The sequence below is a fragment of the Macaca nemestrina genome, chromosome 4 (assembly GCF_043159975.1).
Source record: "Macaca nemestrina isolate mMacNem1 chromosome 4, mMacNem.hap1, whole genome shotgun sequence".
Taxonomy (NCBI): Eukaryota; Metazoa; Chordata; class Mammalia; order Primates; family Cercopithecidae; genus Macaca; species Macaca nemestrina.
Genome location: NC_092128.1, coordinates 93,257,057 through 93,276,542, shown reverse-complemented (window position 1 = coordinate 93,276,542; position 19,486 = coordinate 93,257,057).

Here is a 19,486-nt window from a genome sequence, read left to right as displayed (position 1 = left end):
AAACAATGGGTAATGTTTGGTATATAAAATATTATTTAAAATATTTTTTATTCTCCTTACCTTATTCATTGTTTATCTGACAAATTTAACTGGACATCCTGTATTTTATTTGACAAGTCTAAACTAGAATAATCTCTTTAAAAATATAGATCAGGGTTGAGGTGGGATAATCACTTGAGCCCGGGAAGTTGAGGCTGCAGTGAGCCATGATTGTGGCACTGTTCTCCAGCCTGGGCAACAAAACTAGACCTGTCTCAAAAAACTGTATATCAGATCTCATCAATCCACCAGTGACTTTCTATTGCCTTCTAAATAACAGCCAAACTCCCTGCTCTGGCCTTTCAAGTCTTCCATGGACTGACCCTCATCTTCCTATCTGGCCTGAGCCATACTACTCTCTTTTTCCTTGCCTTCCTCTTCACATTAGCCATCTTCTTGTTGGTAGGCCAGTCAAGTCTGTTGGTTGTGCCATTTCTTCAGCCTGCAGTTTTCTTCTCCACACCTTTACCTGGCTGGCTGTGTAACCAGACTCAGGTCCAGGCCACTTGTCACTTGAAAGCCAAAACCTCAAGAGACGAGCTTCGATGAGAGGAAAGTTAGCTTTATTTGAAAAGCCAGCAACCTGGGGGAGGCAAAGACCACCTCATCAAGTTGTATCTCCAGAAAAGGGTTTTTTAAGGGAAATTAGGGGAAATGATGATCAAAGCATTCTTGTGAAATGTGCACAGTCTCAGGCAGGCTGTTCGTCATTGCTTTCCTGGTCCATGTGCTGCAGCTTCTACAGATCCGTCCCCGATTCTGATCGGGCTTGGCAGCCCGTTTCTAGAGTTGTTGGTTGCACACACTTCCTTTTACCTCTGTTGAAGGTCTTGTTTTCCTGAAGCTGTTTTTAGTAAATAATCTGTAAATTCAAGCAAAGTAGTAATTATGTTTAAGTGAGCAAGCGTTTCTCTAGCATGGAGTCAGTGCTGTTACAGTTTCTTTCTGTCGATCTGGTCTGAGCCCATTTGTCTCCTCCTTAGTGCAGATTGGTCAGAAGAGGAGGTCCCACTAAGGTCCCTCATCCATCTTTGTCACATCACTTTGTTATTTTCTGTATAACACACACCTCAGGCTGAGATTCTCTTGTCTATTGCCTCCTTCACTGAGCTCCATGAGATCAGGAAATGTGTGGGACCTTTATCTTGTTACAGCCCTAGTATTTTAGAATAGAGTCTGGCATATAGTAGGTCCTCAGTAAGTACTTTTGAATGAAGACTCTAGTTGAGCAAAGAGGTGACTTTTAACACTGCTTTGTGAATGCATGTCACCAGTTCAACTAGTGTCTCTATCAGAACAGGCAGACACATCAGCCCAGAGGGAATGACAGAAGCCACATTATTGCTTGTTGAATTGTATTTCGTACTTTTCTGACTCAATTTTCTGTACTGACAGGCTAAAAATAAAATTTACATGATCCACTATTATGTGAAAAACAATTACAAAATGGTATATGTCATATGACCCTTGTAATACTCATAACACAATAAATATTTGTGGAATGAATAATGTTTTTCTAAAAATGCCTATATACAAATGTCTGGAAAATGGCCTGGAAAATAAACATACAAATGCAAAAAAGTAGATATTTCTGGGAATGAGATTATAAATAATACTTAAAAATTTTTTTCATTTAATTATTTTTACTATGAGCATATAATAATCACTTTTAGAATCAGAAAAATACAAAAAAGTTACTTCAATTTTTTAAAGAAAAAGATTTACCCATAAAAACTTTATATTTTAAGTGAAGTGTATCAAAGTATATAAACTGATGGTTCACAGAGAACCACGAATTGCTTTTAAACATATGAAAATAAGCCCATTCTCAGAGAAATACAAATTAAAACTACTCTGAAATACTGTTTTCACCCATTAAACAAAAATCCAAAAGCTCAATAATACGCTTTATTGGCAAGGCTTAGAGGAAAATAGCAACTTATATATTGCTATTGGAAGTATGAAGTGATACAACCTGTATAAAGGTCAATTTGGTAATGCTTATCAAAATTTCTATCACATAAACCAGAGGTTGGCAAACTATAGCCTGTGGACTGCTGTCTGTCCTTGTATAGCCCTTGAGGTAAGAATGGCTTGTGCATTTTTAAATGGTGGCAGCAAAAATCAAGAGATGAATACTATTTCATAACACTTGAAAATGATATGAAATTCAAATTTTAGTCTTCATAAATAAAGTTTTATTGGAACACAGCTATGCTCATTCATTTACATATTGTCTATGGCTGCTTTTGCACTACTGTGGCAGAGTCGAGAGTTGAGACAGGGACCATATGGCCCACAAAACTAAAATATTTACTATCTGGACCTTTACAGAAAACATTTGCCAATCTACTTTTAGCAGAAATTGTTTGACCAGTAACTACACTTTGAGTAATTCGTTTTATGTACTCGGACAGGTGCAAAATGAAATACTCAGCATTATTTATAAAGCATATAATTATAATAAACAAAACGTCCATTGTAGGAAATTTAATAAATTATGGCATATCCATACTATGGCATAGTAGTGGCTGTAAAAAGATGTAGTAGTGGCTGTAAAAAGATAAAGATGTGTTTTAGGTACTGATATAGAAAGATATCCAAGACTTATTGTTATGTGAACAAACTGCACATATTGTCAAATTCTTCCATGTTGAACAAATTTGGGGTCACTGTTTCCATTGTATTCTATGCACAATGGCACCCCTGGAGTTGTGCAACAGCAGCTGCCCTCATAATATGCCATTGCTATGTAAATAGAAGGGGGAACATAGTATTCATATATGCTGACATGTGTATACACAACCTTTCCTGTGTGAATGTTACACGAGATGCTACTAATAAAGCTTGCCTATTGGAGATGTGGGAGCCGGACTAAATAGGGACAGAAGTAGAAGTGAGGCTTTTGACTATATCTCTTTTTAGTAGCCTTTTGATATTTTAACCGTAGAATGACTGGATGTCCTATTTTTTTTTTTTTGGAGGCAGTCTCACTCTGTCTCCCAGGCTAGAGTGCGCTGGCACATTCTTGGTTCATTGCAACCTCAGCCTCCTAGGTTCAAGCGATTCTCCTACCTCAGTCTCCTGAGTAGCTGGGACTACAGGCTCCTGCCACCATGCCTGGCTAATTTTTATATTTTTAGTAGAGATGGGGTTTCCCACCATGTTGCCCAGGGTGGTCTTGAACTCCTGAGCTCAGGCAATCTGCCTGCCTCAGCCTCCCAGAGTGCTAGGATTACAGGTGTGAGCCATTGTGCCTGGCCAAAAATTAAATACTCTTTTAAGGAATGAAAAATATATATCTAATTCTTAGGAGAGTCTTGTCTGTTTATCTTGTTCAGCAAAGGCTATTGTCAGCCCACTAGCGCTGTCCTGTCAGCGGCTCCTTTCTCTTTGCAACCTGCATTCTGATTCTCTGCTTTTTCATAAGCAGTTCACTTCCCAACTTCACGCACACCTCTCTACCCTGTCCTTCTTACCACCTGCTCTGTGAAACTCCTGCTTTGTAGGGATGAGCTTACCTTAACACTAACCTGTGCTTGTCCCTTACCTGCCTCTGTTGGCCCTATGGCTCTCAGTCTCCCTGAAGGCCCTGGGCCTCCTGCAGAATTTCCAGGCAGTCTTCACCTCCTCTCAGGCCCCCTCTTCTCCTCAGCAGTGAAGGGGGTTGGGCAGGATTGCCTCACCCTGCAGGGCCATTTCTAGGCCATTTCCCAAGACACAGGTGTCTTCTGTTCTCATTCATCTTTTGGACTCCATGTCATCTATCCATGCTGTCCTCTTCAAATCAGTGATAGTATAGCCTTGTGTCTGCTCATGGCCACCTCCACGTCGTCATGGAGGTGACGTCCACTCGTTCTTTCTTCTCCCCATGCAGGTTATCCTCCATCATGCCACATCTTTCTCCTTCTCCTCTACAATGCCCCTTAGGGGGATCTCCCACTTCTGGATTTCATACCTCAGGCTTCTGTCTGTCGGATCACAGCTCTCAGCTCTCTGCTCTTCCCTTTGCTCAAGTCCATTCTCTCCACTCTGCTTACCACAGTAACCTGCCCAGTGCCTCAATCCCCTCTGTCTGACCTACCACAAAGCCTGCCACACCTACCAGCAGCCCGTGTAGCATGTCTTCACCATCACCCCTCTATGCCACTCATGGTGGAAGCTACAGAACAAAGCTATTCTGGGGTCCTGCTGTCTGATTTCAACCTCTAACATACTGTTAATTTTTGTTTTGAGACAGGGTCTGTGGTATGGTTTGGCTCGGTCCCCACCCAAATCTCACCTTGGATTGTAATCACCCCACGTGTCAAGGTCAAGGCCAGGTGGAGATAAATGAATCATGGGGGCAGTTTCCCCGTATTGTTCTCCTGGTAGTGAATAAGTCTCAAAAGGTCTGATGGTTTTATAAATGGGAGTTCCCCTGCACAAGTTCTCTTGCTTGCTGCCATGTAAGATGTGACTTTGCTCCTGATTCTTCTTCAACCATGATTGTAAGGCCTCCCCAGTCATGTGGAACTGTGAGTGAGTTAAACCTCTTTCTTTTATAAATCACCCAGTCTCAGGTATATCTTTATTAACAGCATGAGAACAGACTAATACAGTCTTGCTCTGTCATCCAGGCTGGAGTGCAGTGGCACAAACATAGCTCACTGTAGCTTCCACCTCCCAGGCTCAAGTGATCCTTCTGCCTCAACCTTCCAAGTAGTGAGGATCACAGGCATGCAACACCATGACCAGCTATTGTTTAAAAAATTGTTATAGAGATGGGATCTGGCCATGTCATCATCACCCAAATAGTCATTTTATCCCTACTTTCTCCTTTAACTCTAACGAAGTGGTTCTCAAACTTCGCCCTTTGGAATCACCTGGGGAGCTTTTAAAAATCCCAATGCACAGATTGTACCCCTTACCAACTATATCAGAATGTTCAAGGATGGGAACCAGACATCAGTATTTTGTGAAGCTCTTCAGCAAAGTTTGGAACCACCACTGTAGTGTTTCTGGTTCATGCTCATTCTTAGGGAGGACTTCAGTGTTGAGAATTGAGACTACCTGCATCGGTGAATAGCGCTTACCTCTCAGAACTAAGCACTATGACCATCTCTGTCAACATGACAACTATTCTTCCTAGGAAATTATTGTCTGTAAATCAGTAAGTAACTTCCCTATTTGTTTTTGCCGGGCAAATAGTTTGCTCACCTGGGACAACAGCTGTCTTCTCTGGACAATAGATTATTTACCTTGGCAAACAGTTCACTTGTCAAACCACTGTTTGCTTATCCAAAACTTGATTTTTCACCTTGCCCTGTCCACGAAGACTAAACAACATGTCATGAATTTTGTTGATTCCCAGTCAGATCCCCACTTAAAAGATTTACCTTGAGAAATCCAAATCAAAGCCACAATTAAATACCATCTCATACCAGTCAGAATAGCAATTATTAAAAAATCAAGAAACAAAAGATGCTGGCGAGGCTGTGGAGACATAGGAATGCTTTTATATTGTTGATGGAAATGTAAATTAGTTCAACTATTGTGGAAGACAGTGTGTCAATTCCTCAAGGATCTAGAACCAGAAATACCATTTGACCCAGCAATCCCATTACTGGGTATATGGCTGAGGAATATAAATCATTCTATTATAAAGATACATGCACATATATGTTTATTGCAGCACTATTCACAGTAACAAAGACATGGAACCAACCCAAATGCCCGTCAGTGATAGACTGGATAAAGAAAATATGGTACATATACACCATGGAATACTATGCAGTCACAAAAAGGAATGTGGTATCATGTCCTTTGCAGGGACATGGATGAGACTGGAAGCTATCATCCTCAGCAAACTAACACAGGAACAGAAAACCAAACACCTCATGTTCTCACTCATAAGTGGAAGTTGAACAACGAAAACACATGGACACAGGGAATGGAATAACACATACTGGGGCCTGTCAGGGGGTGGGTGAGGGGAGGGAGAGCCTCAGGATAAGTGGCTAATGCATGGGGGGCTTAAAACCTAGGTGATGGGTTGATAGGTGCAGCAAACTACCATAGCACACGTATACCTATGTAACACACCAGCATGTTCTGCACATGTATGCCAGAACTTAAAGTAAAAAAATATAAAAAATTTGCAGTACATAGGAAAAAAAATCACCTTAAACCCACAAATCCCTGTAAACGCAGACCCACAAATCCCTGTAAATATCTACCCTTAGTTTTGCTTGGTTCTAAGGGTTTTCTGTGGTCATTTGGGGAGGTGGTGTTTGACAGTGTAACTTCACTGACCTCATTTCACAACTTTAGGCTAGGATTCTAACCTCAGTCATGTGAATCCCATCCTTTCCTAAAAATCTGGATCCCCCAGCCACTTTTCCCTTTGAAACATCCTCTCTCTTCTGATTCGTTTTCTCCTGTTGTCCTGTGTACTGAGATTTGCCCACATTGACATGATCTTCATTTGAACCTGGTGGCTCTTTTCACTACAGGGCAATGTTCTTTCCTATCCAAATACTTGAATACATGAATGCATGAGGCACCACCACTTCCTCACCTTCCTGGGCAGCCACATGTCTCCTGGCTTTCTTCTCACTCTTCACATATCTAAACCTTTTCTCCTACATCTTTCTAATGACCTCTTTATTGCCACATTTAATAGACTTTCATCAGAAGTTTGATGACTCTATTGGGATGTGGCACTGTTATTTCATCTCTCTCTCATTTTTTTTTTTCTTGCTTCCATGACATGTCACTTTCCTAGTGTCACTACCTCACTCTCATTCTCTCACTTTCTCTCTCTCCTTCCTACCTTTTCTCATTCCTCTTCCCTACTCTACTTACCAACTGTGAGTACCCTCTAATACTGCAGTCTAGTCACACACCCTCCTTGAAGACATTTGTTGTCCTGGCTTCAACCCACACCTCGAGAACAACATCCACATCAGTAAGTCAAGCACAGGAGATAGCAGATACTTCACGGACAAACACCCCTGGATTTATTCATCACATAGCTGATGAGGATGAGCACATCATTTCCAGGGAATGTCTCATAGGACTAGATGGAAATGCCAGCAGAATCTGCATCTGGATGTGAGAAGGGTAGGACTGCCCAACAGTGGCTCCATAACCTAGGGCAGGGCCTGTTTTCATGATACCTGGTACATTCCCATGACTGTCACTCTATCCCAGCAGTACTGCCTGCAGGACACCAGCCTCAGATCTCTGGCTGACACTCAACATAACTGGAATAGAGTTTATAAAAGGAAATGGGAAATGCCCTCTTTTATTTTTTGCGATGGAGTCTTGCTTGGTCACCCAGGCTGGAGCATAGTGGCACAATCTCAGCTCACTGCAACTTCTGCCTCCCAGGTTCAAGCGTTTCTCCCTGCCTCAGCATCCTGAGTAGCTGGGATTACAGGTGCCCACCACCACACCTGGCTAATTTTTGCATTTTTTAGTAGAGACAGGGTTTCACCATGTTGACCAGGCTGGTCTTGAACTCCTGATCGCAAGTGATCCACCCGCCTTGGCCTCCCAAAGTGCTGGGATTATAGGTGTGAGCCACTGCACCTAGCCAAAATGCCCTCTTTTAAAAATTTTTTTTTAGTTTTTGTGGGTACATAGTAGATATATATATTTATGGGATACATTAGATGTTTTGATACAAGCATGCAATGTGTAAAATCACATCATAGAAAGGAAATGCCCTCTTGAGAGAGGGCAATATGAGTGGTCGGGAAACATGAGTGATCTTTTGTTGTAGCAGGGACACAGTGACTTTCTTGCCCTGAGGTAGTCATATCATAGGAACTGAGTTAGAGATGGAAGAAGAATCTTCAGAGGATGTGTTCATGAATTACCCCTGAAATAGTTTTGGAGACATTCATAACTGCCCTTGGGCAAGCCATATTGATGTTTCATCCACCCATCCAGTAATCATTGTCTAACAAATATGTTGACAGCAACTTTTTAGCAGGTATTGTACTAAATGTTGGTGATACAACATCAATAAACATGTCCCCTGCTTCCCAAGAGCTTGCACCCTGGCACGCACACAACCATATGTTAGACAAAGCAGAACCTAGAGTTAGACAGGCCGGAGAGAGATAGAATCAGATGGATTTGCTGGCAGAATCTGCATCTGGATGTGAGCAGTGTAGAACTGCCCAACAGTGGATCCATAACCTGGAGTGGAGACTGTTCCATGATACCTGGTACAAAAAGGTATCGTTAGTTATAATAGCATTTAAGTTTCACAAAGTGTTTTCACATTCATTCTCTCATTTAATATTCATAACAGCCTAATAAGACAGTCAGAGAAAATAGTGTTGACTCGATTTTACAGAAGAGGGTATCAAGGCATAAAGAAGTCATGTGCATAATCATGTGTCCAGCATATGGCTGAGAACTGAGCAGGAACCCAGGTGACCAGGTGGAATGTTCTGCTTTTTCTGTTACCTCAGGCTGACTTCCAACCTCGGGTTCCTCATCCGTATAAGGAAGGTGCTAAGCTGGTGGTTTTTCTTTTCTTTTCTTTTCTTTTCTTTTCTTTTTAAAATAGTTCCTTTAACTATAAAAATCTGACTCTATAACAAGTTCCCTTCCCCAGGGACTGTGGAGGGACAGATAAACCAACAACTAACAACATTGTTCCCCTGCCTACTGCACAGGACTGTTGTAAAGATTACATTACACAATCCACTAATCCACTGAAAACACTTGGTGATAAATAAACTAGATGCAATCTTAGCACTTTGTGTGCATCACTTTATTAAAGGCATTTCTCCCGGTTCTCAATAGTTTTCCAAGTACCTGCCTCCTCCAGGAGACTACAAGGGCAGAACATGTTGTACCTCATCATTAACAATTGTATTATCCACATGAATTGTTGAGAAAACAGTGAATAAAATGAGGCTTAGAAAGGCAGGTCACTAGATCCCTGTGCTGTGTTCTTTTTACCTCAATGCACATTTTTTGTGTTTCTCAAAGTACCTATCTCAGTTTGTTGGTGGAAGTTCATGGTGGAAGTTCAACAACTATTTATAAGATGGGGGTGATGGTGGAGGAGGGGGCAATGAGGAGGCAGGAGGAGGAAGAAGAAAAAGAAAAAAAGAAGGAAAAGCATCAAAATTCATAAAAATGCTTTTATCTCCATAAATGTGAGTGCCAAGACTTCATTTGTCTTGGCATCCTCATATTTTCTCAGTATCCCAAATAAGCATGCCAGTAGAGCAGGTCTGCCATGGGAGAGGGCGCCTAGGAGTTCTCATGACGACATCATGTTCCAGAAAATCACAGCAGCAGCGGCAGCGACAGCAATAGCTGCCCCCACATTCCTCTGGAAAGGCTGGAGCGTTGTTTTGTGTTGTTTTAGGCTCCCTGCCCCAGGAAGCATTATTGGAAGGAAACACTCCACCCTGACCCTCCCAGCTCCCAGTGCTGGCTTGTGGTCAGTAAAGTAAATGTAATTTGTGCCTCTTAAGAAATATGGGACAAGAGACTGCATGGAGCACTGCCAACGTGACAGTGGAGGTGCGTCAGTGGGCTCGGTGACAGGTGGCAGAGGCCAGCGGTCTGGGGAATCACTTACAGTCACGGAGGCTTTTTCTCCCAGCCATTGTCCATTGATGGGAATGAGGTAGTGGGCAGCCAAGCCACACAAAGGGAGCCTGGAGATAGAAGTCTAGTGCAATTTGCACATGAAATGCCTTATTTAAATAGCTACGCAAGAAGTCAATATCCCTAGGAAGAATTTGCTTATTGGCTGCCTTACTCTTTTTTTTTTTTTTTTTAAGCAAGTCTCTTAAAGACACTTATTTTGGCTTTACACACACTTGCTCAGGCTTGTCTTATTCTTTTAATTCTGAAGTTCTACTGTTCAACAGTTAGGAAGGAACTGGCTTTGAGTCTGGAAACAAGAGCAGGCACAAAGACAATGAGATAGATGGTGGGCTTGTTTTGTGGACGTGTGTTAGACAGAGAGCACCACTCATGTATAGAAGAGAGGTTTGAAAGATTGGACATACAAAGTGGAGTCTAAGCCAGACATGGTGGCTCACACCTGTAATCCCAGCACTTTGGGAGGCCTGGTGGGTGGATCACTGAGGTGAGGGGTTTGAGACCAGCCTAGCCAACATGGTGAAACCCTATCTCTACCAAAAAAATACAAAAATTAGCCGGGCATGGTGGCACACACCTGGAATCCCAGCTACTCTGGAAGCTGAGGCAGAAGGGTTGCTTGAACCCAGGAGGCAGAGATTGTAGTGAGCTGAGATTGTGCCACTGCACTCCAGCCTGGGACACACAGAGCAGCAAGACTCTGTCTCAAGAAGAAAAGAATGACCCCACCACTTTGGGAGGCTGAGCACGTGTATCACCTGAGGTCAGGAGTTGAAGACCAGCCTGGTCAACATGGTGAAACCACATCTCTACTAAAAATACAAAAATTAGCCGGGTGTGGTGGTGAGTGCCTGTAATCCCAGCTACTCGGAAGACTGAGGCAGGAAAATTGCTTGAACTGTGAGGTGGAGGTTGCAATGAACTGAGATCATGCCATTGTACTCCAGCCTGAGTAACAGAGCGAGACTCTGTCTAAAAAAAAAACAAAAAAAAGAAAGGAAGAGAGCAAGAGAGAGAAAGAAAAGAAAAAAAGAAAGAAAAGAAAAAAGAAAAGAAAAGAAAAGAAAAGAGGTCTAGCTGGCAGCACCAGGGCCATCAGCCAATAGTGGGATTGGGGATGGCTACTACTGGAAAAAACTGCACACTGGGATTGCCTCTTGTCCAATATATGGCATCTGCCTTGATTCTAAATCCTCCCTACATGGAATTAGGCAATTGTGTGCTGGTACACTTGTTCTTTGAAAAGAAAGAGAGAAAGAAAAAAGATCCTGGTCTGCAGTATTAGCTAATATTTCTGTGTAAGTATTCTGACTGTGGCCAACTTCCGGCTACCAAGGTTGACCTGCTCAAAAGATTCCTGAATATTTAACAACCAGCTCTCTGAGGCTGGTACTCACAGCTCCAGCATATCACTGGCTAAGATACAGATTGCTACTCACCACTTCCGGGCTTTGGCTTTGCCACTATTAGCTGTATGCTCTGTAGCAAGCTCTTAATTTGCTCAAACTGCAGTTCTCTTTTGAAAAACGGGAGCTGAGATAATGCAGTAACGCTGCTTGGAGTCTCTGCTGAGCCTATACCACTCTTCTCTGAGAACTGCATCCTTCCTGGTGCTCCCTAATGGTGCCATATTCCGCCTGATTTTTCAACTTCATTTTGGAGTCTGACAGATATCCCAACTGCTTCCAATAAATGCCCTTCTGCACTCAGGCCAGTCTGAGTGGGATTTTGTAAGTTGCAACCAATAGCGCGCTAAGTAAGGCAGAAATTATTTCCAAGACCTTTATGAGTTCTGATATTGCAACAATTGTTCTCAGAGTGTGGTCTGCCGACCAGCAGCATCAGCTTCACCTGGGGACATGTTGGGAATGTCAGTTCTCAGGGAACCACCACAGACCTACTAAATCAGAAACTCTAGGGATGGGACCCAGCAACTTGTGTTTTTACAAGCTTTCCAGGTGATTCCCATGTGTACTCAAGCTTGAGAACTGCTGCATCACTGTTCTAAGGATGGTATGACTTATTTGAGAAAGGCATTTTCAGACTGATCCAATTTTCTTGTCTGATCAATGAAGCTCAAAAGTTCATGTTTTACTGGTAAAAAAAAATTGATTTTTATAAACGAAACGTATTACCATTGCAACGTGAAAGACATCAATTTCGTTTTCTCCTTTTTTCCTATTGTAGTTTCAATGGACAGAGACTGACATTTCAAAGACTAGCCTAAAAGAATATAAGGAGAAGAAAAGTGTAGAGAATGAAAATACTGCCAATAACTAAGCAGAAGTAAAAAATATGCAGCAGATAATTTCAAGATAGTGAAGGCCAGAAAAGAAATACAGAACAGGAAGCCCAGATGCTGTGTGGTTTTTGCATTGGAAAAGATTTCACAAAATGCGCCATTAACACACTGAAGTGACTAATCATTTCTGGCATTAGGAAACCACTTAAGAGTCCACTAATGATTGATTTACATAAGTACAGTAAAAAGTGAAACAGGAAACTTTGACTTAACTTCATCCTGACATATATCAAAAGCATAGTTTTCACTGTTAGATTTGGAGAGATGTGGCTAGATAGCAATTTTCACTATAAAATAATCTTGAATAGTCCATTCAAATGGATAGAGCCTGTTGGTAAGCTGGTTGTTTGAAACTAACACTTTTTTTTTCCTATGGAAAATCATGCCTTTGGAGAGCAGACTGAAGACTGGACGATGGAATCCTTAATGGAAGTAAACTGGAGGTCTGGTAATTGGTAATCGTGCAGGTGATTGGGAGGAGAGGGGCCCAGGAGAGGAGCTGCACTGGGTAGAGAGGGTAGATAGAAAGAGAGAGAGTGGAGGGAGCAGAATCAGGGAAGGACAGAGTCCTCTAGTGGGAGGAATGCAGGCTGAAAGGGGCTCCCTTTCCAGAAATGTTACCAGTATTGGGTCTGAGGGTAGGGAAAGGTTCTGCAGCTGAGTGAGAAAAACAAACTGTTTTTTTCACTCACACTTCACTTCTAGCTGCCAAATGTATAGGGGTTATTCTGTGTGGGAATAATTTTCCAGTTCTCTGCAGACACCAACTGGATGTCCAATTCCAGGCTGCACTGATGAATACAGAGCACAAACCCCATAAGAATGCCTCCTACTTCAGTGCCAGCAGCAAGTCCCAGCTTGTGATCTGTACTCTGAATCAAGGGTTCCCATGACCCCCTTCTCAGGTTCAGTCATTTACTAGAACAGCTCACAGGACTCAGGGAAACACTTATGTTTACTGGTTTATTACAAAGGCTACAGATAAACAGCCAGATGAAGAGATACACAGGGTGAGGTCCGGAATGGTGCAGGGCACGGGAACTTCGGTCCCTGTGGAGCTGGAGTGTGTCGGCTTCTGAGCACATGGACGGATTCTTGTTCACAAACCCAAAAGCTCTTTGAGCCCTGTCCTGTTGGATTTTTATGGAGATTTCACTATATAGGGTATGATTGATTTAAATCATTGGTCATAGTGATTAACTCAACTTTCAGCCCCTCCCTGAAGGTGAGAGGCTGGTGCTGAAAGTTCTAACCGTCTAATTACATAGTTGTTTCTCCTAGCAGCTAGTCTCCCTTCAAGGTTCTCCAGGAGGCCCCAGCCATTACTCATCTCCACCTTAGCATACAAAAGATACCCTTCTGAGATTACATTAAGATTATATTATAATATTTCTTATTATAAATCACAATACCTCAATGACCAAATATGTTTGTTATTAGTATGTTGGATAAACAAGTTGGAAACTGCCCTACTTGCCAACCACCACTGTGCCCACACTCCATTGTGGTATAGACCTCTGAAGCGAGTTTGAATAGCACAGTGGTTATGACTATTGGCTTTGCTGTCAGATGGATGCTGGTTGGAATCCCAATTCCTCCATTTATCTGCTGCGAGACTTTGGGCTAGTTACTAAAACATACTGTGTCTTAGTTTCCTCATCTGTAAAATGGTCATGATAAGGTAACAATAAAAATATATATATAGTCCCTGCCACCAAATATGTATATAACGTGCCACCACCACAGAGTTCCTAAACTTTTGTAATTTCCTGAATGATAGAAGTGCTAGGTACATTATTGTTCTAACATATAGTCTGTGATCCTGATTCCTGATACAAAGATTCTAATTCCTTGGAATTTTCTGGGTAATGGGAGCTTCTTTTGTTTGAATAAGGCAACTCTTGTTAGACTCCTAGAAGGGGCTGGTCATCAGAAAGATTAAGCTATGATGAGAAGATTGGAATTTTCAGCCCCATTTTGTATCCTCCAGGGAGGAAAGCGGGGCTGGAGATTGAGTTACTAATTGGTCATTCCTATATAAAAATCCCTCAACTATGAGTTTCACGGAGCATCCGGATCGGGAAGCATACACAGAAGCTGGGAGCATGGCACATTTCAATTCCATGAGGACAGAAGCTCCTGCACCCGGCCCCTTTTGGACCTCACCCTCTGTATTTCTTCATCTGGCTGTTCACCTATATCCCTTATCCTATCTTTTTTAACACAATAAACTGGTAATGGTAAGTTATTGTTCCTCTGCGTTCTGTGACCCTTCCTAGCAAATGATCAAACCTGAGGAGGGTCTTGGGGGAACTCTGATTAATAGCCAGTCCATCAGAAGTACAGCTGACACCTAGGACTTGTGATTGGCATCTGAAATGGGGGACTGTCTTGTGGGATTAAGTCATTAACTGGTGAGGTCTATGCCAACTCTGGTTAAAATCAGAATTGAATGGAATCATAGGACATCCAGGTGATGTCCTGCAGGAGAATTGAGTATGTGGGGAAAAAACCCACATACCTGGTCACAGAAGTGTGTTGAATGTGAACATACAGAAAAAGTTTATTTTTTCTATACAATAAAAATAATAGGGTTTACCTGACAAAGTTGTTTTGAGAATTCAGTGATATATTGCATGTAAAGCACTCATCACACTGAGCATTTAATGTGTGTTAGATATTGTTATTTGTAATTAATCATTGAGATACCTTAGATGATTCTCATTCTTTTTGAAAAAGATAGTGATAGATCAGAGTTTAGTTAGAGAGGTCAATTAGCTAACATATGTATGAAGTATAAAGAGGACTTAGTTAATGGTTGTAAGAAATTGCATCTACTTCTTATGTTAGTTGGTGGCCCACATCTCTGAATCTTCACAGAAGATCCTACCAATAAAAATTCATATTAGGAGTGTGATTTATAGGAACTTAGGAATTCTAGAGAAAATAAACATAGGAAAAACTTCCATAATAACTTATGATGCAGAAAGAGGTATTTATTATTACAGTGCTTATTTCCTTCAATATGACTGCTGTTTGAAGGAAATAGGAATTGAAAACAAACCCTGCTAGTAATGTAGGGAAGCTGCCTGGATATATTTAGCCAAGGGCCTCGCTCTTCTGACAGCCCCAAATGCTAAAAATATTCACGAGTGTGGTTTTTGCCTTCATTGTGCTGGGTAAATATACGTATACACTGCCCTTTAGGGTTTTTGAAATGCTTTGAAATACCTACAGAATTACAGCTCTTTGGCTCCAACACAGAGTCCTTGTGGTGTGGGCGCAAAGCAATCTTGGTTAGTATGTGAAGCTAGCCAAGGGATATGCATTTGAAGCACATCCCTGTGTGGAGTCTCTGACTTTCATCAGAGACTTGGGGACAGGTTCTGTTCGTGCATCCATGTTTACTGCAAACTTCATCCCTGTAACACACCCTTAAAGTCCAAGTGTGTGCAGAGCAAAGGACCAACTTCAAAGGAACATGAATCCTTGTACCAGATCGAGTTTGAGAGCTCTCCCATTCATTTCTCTGGGTCTGTCCTGGTTAGTTGTACATCCTCAGTCACTGCATGAGTTCCCAGGAGGACCAAGATGGTGGGGTCACACAAAGAGTAATAAATGGAGAAATTTGGGATATGACTGGGAGATTGGGCCAACAGAATTTACTAATGGAGTGGATGTGACATTTGAGTAAAAGAAAAGATCAAGGATGACTCCAAGATTTTTGACCTGATCAAGCTGAAGTTTTTTCCTAAGATGGCAAACACAGAGTGAGCAGCAAGTTTTGTGAGGGGAAGTGAAGGACTTGGTCGGGCCACTCTTATAGTGTCCTATTGCTCTGTAAAAAGGCCACCCAAACACTGAGTGACTTAAAGCTGCAATTTATTATCTTTCATCTTTCTGTAAGTTGACTAGGCTTAGCTGGGTGATTCTGTTTTTCACTTGCAGTTACAGTGAGACATCTGGGGCTCACTTATATGGCTCTCTGCTGGGAGCTGAGCAAGGGCCATCCATGGCAGTGCCAACATATGTTGCTTGGCCTTCTTACAGAGGGGTGGCTGAGTTCCAAGAGGGAGTGTCCAAAGCGGTTGCATTCCAAGAAAGTCAGGTGGAAGTTCCAAACATTCCTATGGCCTAGCCTAACAAGTGCACAAAGCGACTTCTGCTGTGTTTTATTGGTCAAGCAAGTCACTATGGCCAGACCCTATTCAAAGGAACGAGAGAAAGGCTTCACCACCTGATGCGAGAAGCAGGGAGGGAAAGAGTTGTTGACAACCATCTTTGGACAAACTCTATCACTGATGTTGTAAATTTGAAATACGTCTTGATATTTAAGTCTGGAAATCAAGGAGAGATTGGGTCTGGGAACTGGGCAGGAACTTTTGTAATTGTGGGACCAGCTCAAACTGAGCCTACTTCGTTGATAACAAAGTGTCGAGTTACGTTATAGGTATAACAGAGCCAAAAACCTGCAAGTCATATAACCTGGGCATGTGCTATAGAAAAAGCTTTGACCTCTAACAACACCCAGAACCAATGATTTCTCCCCTCAAGAACCAAGAGGACCAGCCCATGACTGGAACATGAACACTGGAACGCTTTCAGAAGGAGGAGTCCATTGGCCTGGAAGATCTGGGGCCAAAGTCTGCCTCAACATACCTTCCCGTAAATGGCCAAATTTGAAGTCCTCCAATCAGACCAAACCAGCATTCCCAAATCCTTTCCCTTGCCCTTCAGGCCCATAAACTTGCCCCAGACCTCAAATCAAGGAAACAGCTTTGAACCCAACCCCTGTCTTTTTGCTGGCAGGTTTTGCAATAAAGCCTTTCTTTTCTCAAAAGCCAGTGCCATAGTTATTGGCCTCTGCACTCAGCAACCCCATTTGCTCCATAGCAAATTCCTCCTCAGAGATTTCTGTTTGGAGCATCAGATCTAATATTGTTAAATTAGAAACAAAATGCCTTCCTATATGTGTGTTTTTTTTAAGTGATCGAGTTGGAATTATGTTATTCTGTTGGATACGTCTGTGGTAGCTGATAAATGAACTACATATTTTAATTATACATAATATTTATCAATTGCTTAACACAATGCCTCGTGTTAAGCAGCTACTCTAGACAAGTGTTGATTATTGTTATTAGCTATATATATATATGTGTTTTATATGTTATTCGCTATATATATATGTTTTACATTTCCTCATTCATGTTCTTTCTAAACCAGATAGATGTCCCATGCTGGGGCTCCATGATGCACTAATCTGGCTGTATTCACATTGAGTTGATCATTCTTGAGGTTGTACATCAGTTCAGATGACCAGAATATTAATGTGTGCACCACTTCTCAACCTGGAGCCTTCCGACATATCCTCAGAGCCCATTAAATCTATAAAAATTTAAAATGTGTTTTCCTATTTATAATACTATTAAAGTAATAAAAATACATTCTAGAATCCCTGCATTAGAGGGGCCTCTGATTACTAGGCCTTTAGTTTAACAAAACATGACTAGAGTGACTCCATCTTACAGCTCGTAGCTAGGCACTCACAAAGCACCTATAAAGTGAATGCTTATGGTCTGCAAATAGTCACATTGTAAGCTGACTGCTCTTATAATTGCAGAATATTATGGCCACACAGAACATCTTCCACCAGGCCTACAAAATGTCCGGATGCCCTAAGAGTGCAGCTCACTTTACTTAAATACAATGTTAATGGGCAGGCTTAGGTTGAAGGATTAATGGTCATTGATAGCACCAATAACCCCTGCCTTCAGTGAGCACATCTATACATTCTAAGTATAATTATAGCTCTATAGTTTCTTATAAGTAGAGACATCAACAAAGGACGGCATGTTCTTCTTCCTGCTTTCTGAGGATGCCATACTCAATAACAGAGTAGTTCCTAATAAACTTGCTTCTTTCACTGTGGTCTGAGATTCACCCTGAATTCTTTTCTATGCAAGATCCAAGAACCCGCTCCTGGCATCTAGATGGGGACACCTTTTTCTGGCAACATCTTGACCACCTCCTTTTACTGAAGTCCCCTATACAGTTTTAGAGGGCATTTGCATTAAACTTATGGCCATGTTAATACCAAAGAAACCCACATTCTATTACAATACACATATTGAGGTTTTGTGGTCATTGCACAGAGAAAGGCAGTGGGAGAACGAATGGCTAAGAACATCTCTACATGAAGCTGTAAAGACTGCAGAGCTGGCTGGAGGTACAAATTCAGTCAGTGGTTTTGTTGTGAAATCCTGTCTTCGTATATACAAATTAGCAATGATCAATTAACAGTAAATGCTATAGTGAAAAACCACGAATTTTCCTTCGTTAAACAGCATTTTTAAATTTCAATATTGTATTTTGGAGTGGGCTAATTGGCCTTTCAAGATAATGGATCTATTGTTTTAAAAAAGCTTTGTTTTTTAAAACGAAAAACAATAATTACAGTAACAATAATGGTTCCAGGGCCAGGTGTGGTGGTGACTCACACCTATAATCCCAGCACTTTGGGAGGCTGAGGCGAGAGAATTGCTTGAGCCCAGCAGTTCAAAACCAGCCTGAGCAACAGAGTGAGACTCTGTCTCTATAAAAAATTAAAAATTTAGCCCAGCATGGTGGCATGTCCCTGTGGTCCCAGCTGCTCAGGAGGCTGAGATGGGAGAATCTCTCGAGCCAAGGAGATAGAGACTTCATTGAGCCCTGATTGGCCACTGCACCCAACCTGGTGAAAGAGACCCTGTCTCAAAATAATAATAATAATAGTTCCAATGGCCAACAATAATAATAATAATAATAGTTCCAATGGCCAACAATAATAATAATAATAATAGTTCCAATGGCCAACAATAATAATAATAATAATAATAATAGTTCCAATGGCCAACATTTGCAACAAGTAAAACTAAATACATCAGTTTATTTTCTACTATTAAACCAAACATCAGGCCGGGCGCGGTGGCTCAAGCCTGTAATCCCAGCACTTTGGGAGGCCGAGGCGGGCGGATCACAAGGTCAGGAGATCGAGACCACAGTGAAACCCCGTCTCTACTAAAAATACAAAAAATTAGCCGGGCGCGGTGGCGGGCGCCTGTAGTCCTAGCTACTCAGGAGGCTGAGGCAGGAGAATGGCGTGAACCCAGGAGGCGGAGCTTGCAGTGAGCCGAGATCGCGCCACTGCACTCCAGCCTGGGCAACAGCGTGAGACTCCGTCTCAAAAAAAAAAAAAAAAAAAAAAAAAAACCAAACATCAACAAGTTAGTGGCAGCAAATAACATCAACCATTACTCTGAATTAATATTGATAATTTTCATTTTGTTAGTTTTGTAGTTTAGTTTGTGTTTAATTTATACATTTGATTTACTCTTAGATTTGCATAAGAGCTATGCATGTTCAGCATTTACACTTCATTTATCTTAAAGAAACATAATTAAAATGATTTGTCCACACTAATGATTTATAATATTTTTCCATTTAAAGGGTTACTTCATTACTCATGTTTAAGAAACAGTGCCA